The sequence below is a fragment of the Ictidomys tridecemlineatus genome, chromosome 9 (genome assembly GCF_052094955.1).
Source record: "Ictidomys tridecemlineatus isolate mIctTri1 chromosome 9, mIctTri1.hap1, whole genome shotgun sequence".
NCBI classification, from domain to species: domain Eukaryota; kingdom Metazoa; phylum Chordata; class Mammalia; order Rodentia; family Sciuridae; genus Ictidomys; species Ictidomys tridecemlineatus.
In genome coordinates, this window is record NC_135485.1 from 37,583,904 (window position 1) to 37,595,273 (window position 11,370).

Genomic DNA, 11,370 nt, shown 5'->3' on the forward strand with positions numbered 1-11,370 from the left:
TTATTTCTAACCAACGCAGGTAGACTTAATGTTTGCTAGTATGGTTATCCAGCCCTAAGTAACAGAATTAAAGATTTCTCTATTAGACACAGGTCATACTAGTAAAAGGATTTTGCAAGATCAGATGATATTAAATTATTAAACCTTATCTTAAGGAAAAGGACAACTGTAACCCTAAAAGTTAAATGTTGTGTTTACATCCCTGACATTTCTGGCAATGTGACAAATATCCTTAAAGGTTTACATGCTCAGATAGAAGCCATGTCCTCAGCAACTTTATCATGGAAACAATATCTTAGCTTCTGGTTCTTGGTACTTCCTGGTGGAAAACATTGTTAGTCTTTGTTTTTGCCATCATACTCATTAGCATATTCCTGTACTATGGCATTTATTGCTGCATCAATATGGTTCCAGTACTAATAAATTCTTGTTTCTCTTATAGACCACCCATCACTCAAATGGCCCTCCAGCCTATCATGGACCACTTGATAGACCCGATTTTTTAAAATTGCTTGCCCCAACATCGCCCCTTTTGTCAGCCTGAAGAAGCCAGAAAGATCTTCGCCCCCTTTCCTTACAGCAGTAAGGAGTTCCCAAATTAGAGAGGGAAATGAAGCCACATTTAAAGTTAGGTAGTCAGTGTAGTTAAGTAAATCGGGTCTAATATCAAGTGAAATCTAAAATGGAGGCCATGCTAGAAATGACTCAGGAAAAACACAGGACAATGGATATAAGATTCTATCCATGATCAAGAAAAAGGGGGGAATGAAAGACCCCAGCCCAACAACCTCAGGCCTAGTTGCAAAACTACTGAGGCATGTTGCAAACTTATGCAGGCACCAGGTGTGTTTTTCAGACAATCAGTTAGGTGTAACCGGTTGAGAAAGCACAGAGGACCAGGGCCCAGGGCACGCCTGAATAGGCAGGAACAGGAGGACCAGAGTGCTAATAACGTGTAGCTTTTATGTAGCTTTTCCTGTAACATAAAGTGGAAAACAACTTTACCCTTTAGGTAACCTATATGCTGGGTTTAAAATTAACTAATAAGAAACCTATTGCTTACTGTGCCCCTTTACCCTATAAATATCTCTGTACCCCCAAGCCCGGTGTGCCAGCTCACCAAAGCTCTGGCTGAGGTTCTGCTGGGCACCCGCAGGCGCCTGTGTCTCAATAAACAAACCTCTTGCTTTTACAGCCAGTGTTTCGTGTGATTCTCCTTGGACAAGGAAACGGGGGTTTTTCAGCTTGATTCCTTTGTATTTCTTGGTTGGTTCAGAGATTAGAAGCCAGATACAGGGAACTAAATTAATCAATCCCAGGTGTCCCTCTCTAATGTGAGTGGACACTCTAGCAACTCTAGAGACATAAAAATCACAAACTCGGAAGGATAACACACATTCTAAACTGGGCAATCAAGACTCCTAACCCCCTTTCCCACCTGGCTTAAGTTACTCCACCCTCCGATTGAGTCACCACCCAGGTTTGCTCCTGGACTTAAATACACATAATGGAGCTCATGGTGTGGGTGGAATTGCAATTGTTTTTTTTCTACACAGGTTGGAATGAGTAGGGACTAGGACTAGGTAGGGAGGTGAGGGAAGGGGAGGAGCAAGCAAATTGGAAACTGTGAGGCAGACTCAGGTGCTGAACTGGTTCTAACTTGCTGGGGAGGAGTGCAGTCCCTGATCACCTTGACTCAAACTGCTGTTTAATTCAGCAGTCTCCATGGGAGCATGTGTTAAGTGGTACTTTCCACATCACATCCCTTGTCCTTGGTCTCAAAGCCTCTTTGTTAGGCTGGGTTGGCAGGCTCGGGGAAACTTCTGCTTTAGAACAAATGATTACTCTCTGGACCGCCAATACAATTTCCCTTTTCCTGATGTTGTTCCTGGTCTAGGTCAGTGGGTTCACCTGGCATGGTCCTCCCCCAGGTCCTGCCCTTGGTAATCCTCCCCATCCCTCTCAGAGATCTGCCTCCCTGCCCTGAGCTTTTGCTCTGTTAAAAGGAGACTTCCTTTGCCATTTAAAAAAAAAAAATCTGTCTTTATAATGAGCAGCTGCTGGATTTCATTTTCTTCCCCAGATTCCCCTAGAGGAACCTGAATTGACTTTTCATAGTTCCGTCATGGTAGAAATCTAGTATAAAATGACTGTGCAGGCACAAAAGCAATCTCACACTTCTCAAAAGACACACGCATGGATATCTATTTGATTTGTCATCTCTTACGTCTTGTTTCAGCTCAGATTATATACTCTTAGAGGGCTGTATACTTGCACCTCTTAAAATGCTTGTTCAACAATGGATGTTCAATTGGCAAAAGATAATGAACACATTTCCCCCCAACTCTGGAAAACACATATCAGAGATGTTTACTATGCGCCTCCAATGCTTTATCTTAAAACTCCATGTGTACTTTGCATTCCTCCATGTAGACCATGCATGCTTGTTTTAACATGAAAATGGGATGAGTTGCTTTCGCTTTCACTGAGTAAGCATAATGCTCTGAGAAGATGTGCAATGTTGAATTGCCAGCAGTATACCTTCGGATACACTGCTGCCCTCTCAGTTTGAAAAGCATGAGTAATAGATGCTCAATGAATACTTATGGTATGAATAAATGGATGAAAAAATCTGGTAATAACATTTTAATTCTTGCATTTAGGTAACTTCTTCCAGAAATTTATCTTGGCTCACAGTCCTCCAAGGGAGCTGACTCCAACCATGATATAAGTGTATGTTTCTTTCAAGTCAGACCAGTTAGTTCACTCATGCAATCATCTCTTATGTTCTATAACTACCTTCACTTTATAGGTGGAAAAATGGAGGCTTTGGAAGGTAAATGTGTACCACAATACACAATGAGTACATAGACTATCATGATCATGCCCTGGGCAGACTGCCCACAGAGCCCCTGGCTCCTTTGCCCCTTGCAGCATCTGTCACAGCTGTGATGTGTCCTATTGGTCTGTTGTGTTTCTCTGGAGAACCCTAACATAGGCTAACAGATTTATGGAAGGGTGGAACCACAAAACCATGGGAGAGCATAGATACAGCTGACTCTCAGAAACAGGAGAGGGATTCAAAGGATGCCAAGAGCCACCGTTTCCTTAATTCCTTCATTTTTAACTAATGAGTAGAAACAGTATAGATTTGTGGTTGTATACTTTATGTTTTGATACATGTGTAACTTTTGAAATGTCTGACTCAATCCAGTCTGAGACCCTTCTTTACTCTCTGCCCTCCCGTTGACGTAGGATTCATTTGCACTCAACACAGCCATTTTCCTGTATGCGGTGGGAAGCCCGCCAGTCTCCCTTGGCTTCCACTGTGCAGTCATCCATTGAGGAGGCTACATATGGCCCTGAGGATGAGAAGCATCAACATGGACAAGGTTCCTCAGAGAGAAAACCAGGCCAAACTTGAAGATCATTAATGACTTGTGGAGTAGATTTTTTTTTTCCTGGAGGAACATAATGATTTTGTATTTTAGACCTAGTATAACCTATGAAAGAGAAGTAGTAATCACACATGAACATCTGGGTTATAAATTAATGATGTAAAAATAATAGAAAGTAAAAAGGCATGTGTACTTTACACCATGTGCTAAGAATCTAATAATATTTATGATGAAGACATATAAGTACAATAAAATCTGTGGAAGGGATCATGAAAATAGGTTTAAAATAAGGATAGAATGTTAATATAATCATGATGAGGTTCTGGTCAGCAGGATGTCAGTAGAGGTAGTGTGTGCAACTTTAAGGGTATGTGTATATGGGAGTTATCTGTGTCCTTCTCCTTCCTTTTCTTATTCTTTCTGGTTTGGATGATGATGCAAAGCCTGGAGATGACACACCTATCTTGGACCATGAGATGGAATCTGCCTGTTGAAGATGGTGAACAACAAGGTAGAAAGAACCTGGGTTCCTGATGACTATGCAGCCTGCTGACCATTACCTGAATGACTTGTGTCTACATTTATGTGTGAGAGATAAAACTTTGATCTTGTTCAAGCCACTGTTATTTTGGAAATTTGGTCAAAACTTGGAATAAATAATTGCAATAAGGTGTTTCCTATTCTAATAATTTCTCAATCACAATGTATTGTGTTAACCACACACAAGTGAGGATGATGATATTTAAAAATGTGCAAAGATAAAAAAAAAAAAACCCAAACTTCCTATGGACTCTTTCTCAAGAAGCTCCTGGGATAAACCAATCAAGAGATGACATGGGAGCCTGTAAATCAGGAGCCCGTGCTGAGAGAGCGGTGCAGCAACTTCTCAGATGAGGCTCAGGAAGGTGGCTGACAGCAGGCCTGCCGCAACCCGTGCTCAGATTACAGCAGAACAGGGCTCCAGGAGAGAAGGGAACCCACGCACCACCTCAGGGGTTTGTCTACCATGAGCTTTTACAGCTCTGGGGGATCATTTGGGGCTAAACTTGTAATTGTCACAGGAAAGTTAAAAAAAAGCCACTATAAACTGTTGAAGATACAAAACCATTACATAAACAATAAAATAGCAGTATCTGAAAGACTCAGCAGTGACATAATTTTAATTTAAAAGCATATTACTGATTTAATAAAAAATTATTAAATAAATTTATTAAATAAAAATTTATAAAATAACTATATTCGATGGGAAGAATGTATATATTATAGTGTGTGTGTGTGTGTGTGTGTGTGTGTGCGGCACACACACATGCAGGGGAAGTAGTGTAAGGGTGGGAGTTTAAATGTCCATCTTCCACAATAAAAAAAAATTCAATGAGTCAAATTTTTTAAAGAATCAAGAAAAACTAACATAGAAGTAAGCACCAAAGAAATAGCTAAGGAGCTGATTCTCTCTAAATATGGAAATGAAGGATAGAACAGAGTGGACCAGGGGAAAGATGATTTTTTTTCTTACTACATGACTCTTAAAAGTCTGTATTATATTACTTTGATAAAAGTAAAAATGCATTTAGTGTCATAAAATAAAATTTTTTGACTATATAATCTCTAAGCTCCTTAGAGAGGTTGAATTAAATGCATGAAAAAAATAAGTGGAAGAAAATACAATGTTAGAACTAATCTGTAGAACAAAACTCCTGTTCTAGGATGATTTATGTGTCGTCATTTTTGTCATCTTCAACAGCCCATTGCTCCCTGCCCAGCCTCCCTGCCATGTCTAGCGTGGTTGGGGAGGATGGCAGCTTCTGTGCCTCTGGTACCTCGTGCCTGTCACATAGTGGGCTCAGTGCTTTACCTGTGATAGTGGAAACTCATTGTTTTGACTCTTATCCAGGGATACTATTGCCTACTTTGGTACTAAAAAGACCAGGCACTTTCTTCCTCAAGCCTCCTTGCTTTGGGGGCACATAGTTTAATCTCCATGGAATAAACTTTGAGCCAGGAGCTAGGGAGGCCAAGGGAAGAGATGGGATCATTCTTTTTGGCAACATGGTGGGTGTGTTAGGGTTCACCAGAGAGACAGAACTTTTAGGAAATAGATACATATATGTAAGAGGGGAATTATTAGGGAAATTGACTCATGTGATTATGGAAACTGAGAAATCCCATGAGAAGTCATCTGCAAGCTAGAGACCCTGGGATGCTGGTAGCATGATTCAGTCCAAGTCCAAAAGCCTCAGAACTAGGGAAACCAACTAATGGTGAAGCTATCAGTTAAAGCTTGAAGACTTAAGAACCCTGGATACTGCTGATATAGATCCTGGAGTCCAAAGGCCAATGAGCCTAGAGTTTTGATGTCCAAGGATGGGAAAAGAAGAGTGTGTTCCACTTCCCTGTCTTTTTGTTTCACATGGGGACCCTCAGCTGATTGGATGGTGCTTCCTTACTTTGTGGGACGATCTTCCCCACTCAGTCCACCTCCGGAAACAACCTCACAGACACAACTAGAAATAATTCTTTACCAGTTCTCTAGGTATTCAAGTCAAGTCGACACCTAAAAATTAACAGTGTGCCCTGAGATATGCCTTCAAAGGGATATACTGTGAGGAGTATAATTAATTGACATCCTTTGGTATCTGCTGCAATGTTCATTCAGAGTCTCTGCTTTATACAGAAATCTCCAATAAATGGGCACCGAAGGCATTATTATTGGGCCATCCTTGGGCAGGGCAGGGGACTCTAATGGCTCCTGATCTGGCTGGCTTACCTTGGCAGAGGTTACTATGGCCCAAGGCTCTTCCTAGTTAATCCTCCATTCCTCAGATCAGGATCAGGTGGAAGGTTGTTCCTTTCCTGTTCTTTCTTCCCTTCATCTTTCACAACCATTTCCTCTCATAAACCTCTTCCACTTCTAATTCTGTGTTGCTGTCTCCTTCCTGGATGACCTAAATTGATCACTTTCTCTGGAGGTGGTGACAGAAATGGTAACTGGAAAGGCCAGGTCTGCACACCATGGTGGCTTTAGGTCTGGGGATAGATATTTCATGACAGCTGAGTTCCTAGCATAGTGGTGGCAGTGGGGTATGTGTAGTATCTGGTGCACGGTTCAGGGGAGAATGTCTCAGGTCAGTTATGCAGCCAGTTTTGGGCCACTGTTCCTGGAAATTTAGCCCTGAGCTCGTCAATGATCAATGGGATCCACACATAGACGGTTTATCTCCAAGAATCCACTTGTCATGGTCGCACGATGATCCCCAGGTTTCTAATGTAAAAGAATGTAGTGATTTTGTGATTTCATTTTTGTATAATCTCAGATGAAAATCTGAGAGAGGCCTCTGGGGAGCTGGATGCCTGCCTGTCTTGATTTCCCTAGGTGGAGTTCACTGGAAAAATCCTCATCTGGGGAAGCATGACAATTCCTGGGGGGGGGGATTAGTTCAAACACAAAACTCACATTTTTGACTTGATTTCTTTTCCTCTTTCTTTCCTGTGCCTAAAGGGACATAAGATGAAAGCTATGGCAGACCCTTTAAATTTTATGCTTTCTTAACTCCTGGGGGAAAACCCAGCTGGAGGGTGTATTGGGGAAGGCAACGGTAGCCCAGAGTGAATGAACCGAATCATTGCAGTGATTTCACACATTCACACCCAACAGTCCAAAGTCAGAGCTCCCTGCAGGAGGCTGGTTGCCCTCTTCCTAGCAGTTGAAGCACTTATTTGCCCTTCCTCTTGTAACTCTGCCTTATTTTATACAGATTGATGAAGAAAGAAGGGGAGAAAAGCAGTGGTTTTTAGCTCCCTTCTCTGCAATCGACACATATCACTCTGGTCACATTGGTGAGAACCAATCACACAAGACACATGGAGATGCCAAGGGAGCTCAGAAACGTAGGCCTTGGCCAATAGCTCCTTTCCAGTAACAACTCTCCACGATGGACAGAGGAAGATAAGCATGATGTTTGGTAGCTGGTCTTCCCTGCTGTGGAGTGCTTCTACTTTCTTCCTAGTCAAGGAAGGAAACCTATCTGTCTAAAGTAGAGGGAGCCACACAAAGCCATACTCCATTCCTTCAGTCATGAGTTGAAGTCTGATCTCAAGCAAAGCCTGTGGGTGTCATGAAGACTATGGCTAAAACAGAGTCAAGGACCATCTACTTAGAGAAGTTTATAACTTCTCTCATTTTGTTGGAGAAATGTTACATTTTAAAAAAATGAACTATTTGGCAAAACACTAAAATAAAAGTTAAAAACCCACATAGATAATGAGTATTCATAGTTTTTAGGTAGGGAGCTAGTTTGAGTGCTACAATAAACAAAACAATCCCGACAGCCTTCCAAAGGGGAATGGTTAAGTAGACTGTATATCACTATGCCACGGAATTATGTTCTAAGCATTAAAATTTACATTGTGAAAGAATCAGCTAATGCCATGAAATAATATTCTAAATGCATTAGGCAAACAAAACAAAAACAAGTCATCAAGGATAATAACCAAGCCCAGCACAGTGGGGTACATCTGCAATCCCAAAACTAGGGAGTTTGAGGCGAGAGGATTGCAAATTCAAGGCCAGCCTATGCAATTTAGTGAAAACCTGTCTCCAAATAAAAAAACAAAACAAGGGTTTCAGATGTAGTTCAGTGGTAGAAGCCCTCTGGGTTAAATCCCTAGTACCAGAAGAAAAGAAGAGATAATAACTAAATGCCTATGGATCAATTATGAATTAAAACTCAAAGAGCTAATAAAAAAAAGAGATTTGCAATAGATCACACTATTGTTCAAAACACTTCCTGTCTTTTTTTCTGTAGACATTGTCTGTAACAAATACCTGAGATAATCCCCCTTTTACAGAGAAAGTTTTACTTGGGATCACAGTTTTGGAGGGTCCAGTCCATAGCTGACTGCTCCCATTGCTTCTGGGCCTGTGGCAAGGCTGCTCATTATGGTGGAGAAGCCAGGAAGAGGAAAGCTGTGGTCAGCCAGGAGTGAAAGAGGAAGAGAAAGGGTTGGGGTCCTAGCGCTCCCTGCAAGGGCAGGCTCCCAGGGACCAGAAGACCTTGCACCAATTTTTTCTCTTAAAGGTTTTAACACCTCCCAAGAGGTTCCGGGGTTAGGGGACCAGACCTTTAACAAATGAGCCTTTGGAAGACACTTATCTGAATCATAGCATTACCCACTGAGATTGGCTTGGGCACTGGGCTTTCTGTTAGTTTTTTTGTTTTTTGCTTCTCCATGCTGAGATGGAACCCAGGGCCTTGTGCATGCCAAGCTTGTGCTCTACCACTGATGTCTACTCCCAGGCCCTGTTTGCTCAGTGTGAACAGAGATGAGGTGGTTCTTCCACAAGACCTTTAGGTAGAGGCAGCTCCTTCAGCTGGACATGTGATAGTAGGGAGAAACAGACTCTTATCATTGTAAAGTATGAATTAGCTTCTCCTAAAGTAGATGCTTTTTAAAAATTGAGCATAATTGTGAGCCTGAGATGATGTAAAGGGGTTTCTTATTTTACCTCTTTAAAGAAAAGAATTTCTATTTTTCACTAACAGACCAGAAGGTTTTCATTATATCATGAAGTATTATCTCTTGGTAGAGTTTCTTGTCTTCTAATAAAAAGAAAAGTAGTCTTAACGTGTTCTGACTGAACTTGATGTGTTCATGCATGCTCCAAGAGGGAGGGGTGTAGGAGGCGGTGGGCATGCCATCAGGGCCTTCATTCATATCCAGGTAAAATAAGAATGCAAATGGCAACCCAAGGTCAAAGAAGAGAGTCCCATGAAAGACCATGGCCTTTGAAAACTGAAACCAGGCAGAGTGTAAATATGAAAATTAAGGTAGTAGCACTAAACTTAGATATAATGGATGCATTCATAGGGCAGATCATACTGAATATTGCTGCTATCTCATCAGTTATGGAATAACTCCTATCCTACATGTTGGGTATAAATGTTATATAATATCGGTAGTTAAATAACAATGACACTCAGTGGTGGAGAGCAAGATGATTAAAATTTCATATGAACATTTAACTTATGACATTTGGGAATGAAATTAAAAATAACTTCATGGTTAACCTACTATAGCAACAATAATTTAAACTAAACTTATAAGCTACACAGGAAAGCATCATGACAAATTGGACACTGTGTCATAGGCCTGTAACCTCAGCTACACAGGAAGGTGAAGCAGGAGGATCACAAGTTGGAGGACAGTCTGGGCAACTTAGTGAGACTCTCAGCAACTTAGCAGGACTCTGTCTCAAAAAACAAAAATAAAATAAAATAAAAGGACTGGGGCTGTAGCTAAGTGATAAAATGATCCTGGATTCAATCTCCAGTGTCCATCCTCTGCCCTCCCCGGGAAAGAAATGAATGATAAACTTTCCCACAATGTGCCCTGCTAAGAGCCACAGCCAAGTAATATGATGCATGGCACTTTTGGTTGAAAGGTGACACCAGCTAGCCATTGAGATGATATGATTATGTTGAGATTTACATTCATATGGATATTGGACTCCTGCTGTCCACCTCGGCCTGCTACGGGACTCCTGGAGAGTTCCCATTGGTTGGGGAAGTGCGATAGGAGGGATTTCCAGAGGAGGAACTTCCTCTTAAGATCGGGGAGAATGCTGCCTGTGTTGATCGGCATTCTTGGTGGGGGGGGTTGTATGGGGCATTGGCGGCAGTTTCAAAAAATGAAGTTTGTTCCTGCTTGAGTGGCTCGTGATTTTGTGCCTAGCCAGACTGCGGCAGTGTCCCCAGAAGACAAACTGGCAAATCAAAAAAAAAAAAAAGATTGCGAACACAAAAGAAACATTATTATCTCTTTGAGAAAGTCAGGAAGGGGAGTCCCCTGGCATAATGAGTGCTGTTCTTGTCTCTGTAACTGGAAAAAACCAGAATGAGTTATAGAAAGTCTAGAGAAGGCAATTAAAAATGATTACTTGATGAAGATGCTGTCAATATACTTGTCAAATGTGTCCTAAAGACCTACCATGTGATTAGTCCAATCATTACAGGGGTGCATACAGATAACAATACAAGTTGTCATTTCCTAACTACCGTGAATACCACAGATGTTGAATGTGTGCCTTATAGTACTTTACTTAAACCTTAAAACAACTCTATTTAGTTTTCTTATAGCAGAGATTGACAGCTGCTCACCAAAACTTATTTTCTTTCAAGAAAAAGAGAAAGAAAGCTTTTAATTTCTGATGTAGTCCAATATATTTATTACTTCTTTACTCATTTGTGCTTTTGGAGAACTCATTGTCTTAACTCTAGATCATGAAGATTGACTTCTATATTTTCTTCTAATGGTTTCATAGTTTGATCTCTGACATTTTAGGCTTTGATCCATTTGGAGTTGACAAGTATATGGTGTGAGGTAGGGGTTCAACTCTCTTCTTTTGCATAATGGATAGTTATCCTAGAATCAATGTTGAAAGATTATTCTTTCCTTCATGTAACTGTCTTGGCAAGCTTGTATAAAATCATTTGACCCTAGATAAGAGTGTGATTTCTGGACTCTCCATTCTGTTCTAAATTAATCTATATAATTCTCCTGTGGTTGAAAGTACAGGTAAGTAGGTGATTAGGAACTCTTTGCTCAAAACTGTTATGAACTGATAGCACTAATTGCTTAAGTGACTCCGTACTTTTTGGGCATCCCATCTTTGTTAAATTTCAGAACAAACTTTCCAAAGGTGGTAAATGATAAACTCTTTTAAAAAATAAAAATGTTGGGGCTGCGGATGTGACTCAAGCGGTAGCACGCTCGCCTGGCATGCATGCGACCAGGGTTCCATTCTCAGCACCACATACAAACAAAGATGTTGTGTCCACCGAAAATTAAAAAATAAATATAAAAAAAAGATAAATAAAAATGAACTGAAATAAAGTATTTTGAGGAGATTCTTCCAGTAAGTTCAAGACATCTTGGGGTGCAATATTTGAGAAAGAAATAACTGGCCTACTTCACA

The 11,370-nt window shown here is 40.9% G+C and overlaps 1 long non-coding RNA gene across 1 annotated transcript in view; it reads left to right on the plus strand.

The window, feature by feature from the left end:
- Positions 1 to 1,194, plus strand: part of LOC144366669 (uncharacterized) — a 37,590-nt gene extending 36,396 nt beyond the window's left edge. The window contains exon 3 of the long non-coding RNA XR_013425772.1: positions 443 to 1,194. This is a non-coding gene — a long non-coding RNA (uncharacterized LOC144366669). The remainder of the gene's footprint in view (positions 1 to 442) is intronic.
- The last annotated feature ends 10,176 nt before the right edge of the window (positions 1,195 to 11,370 follow it).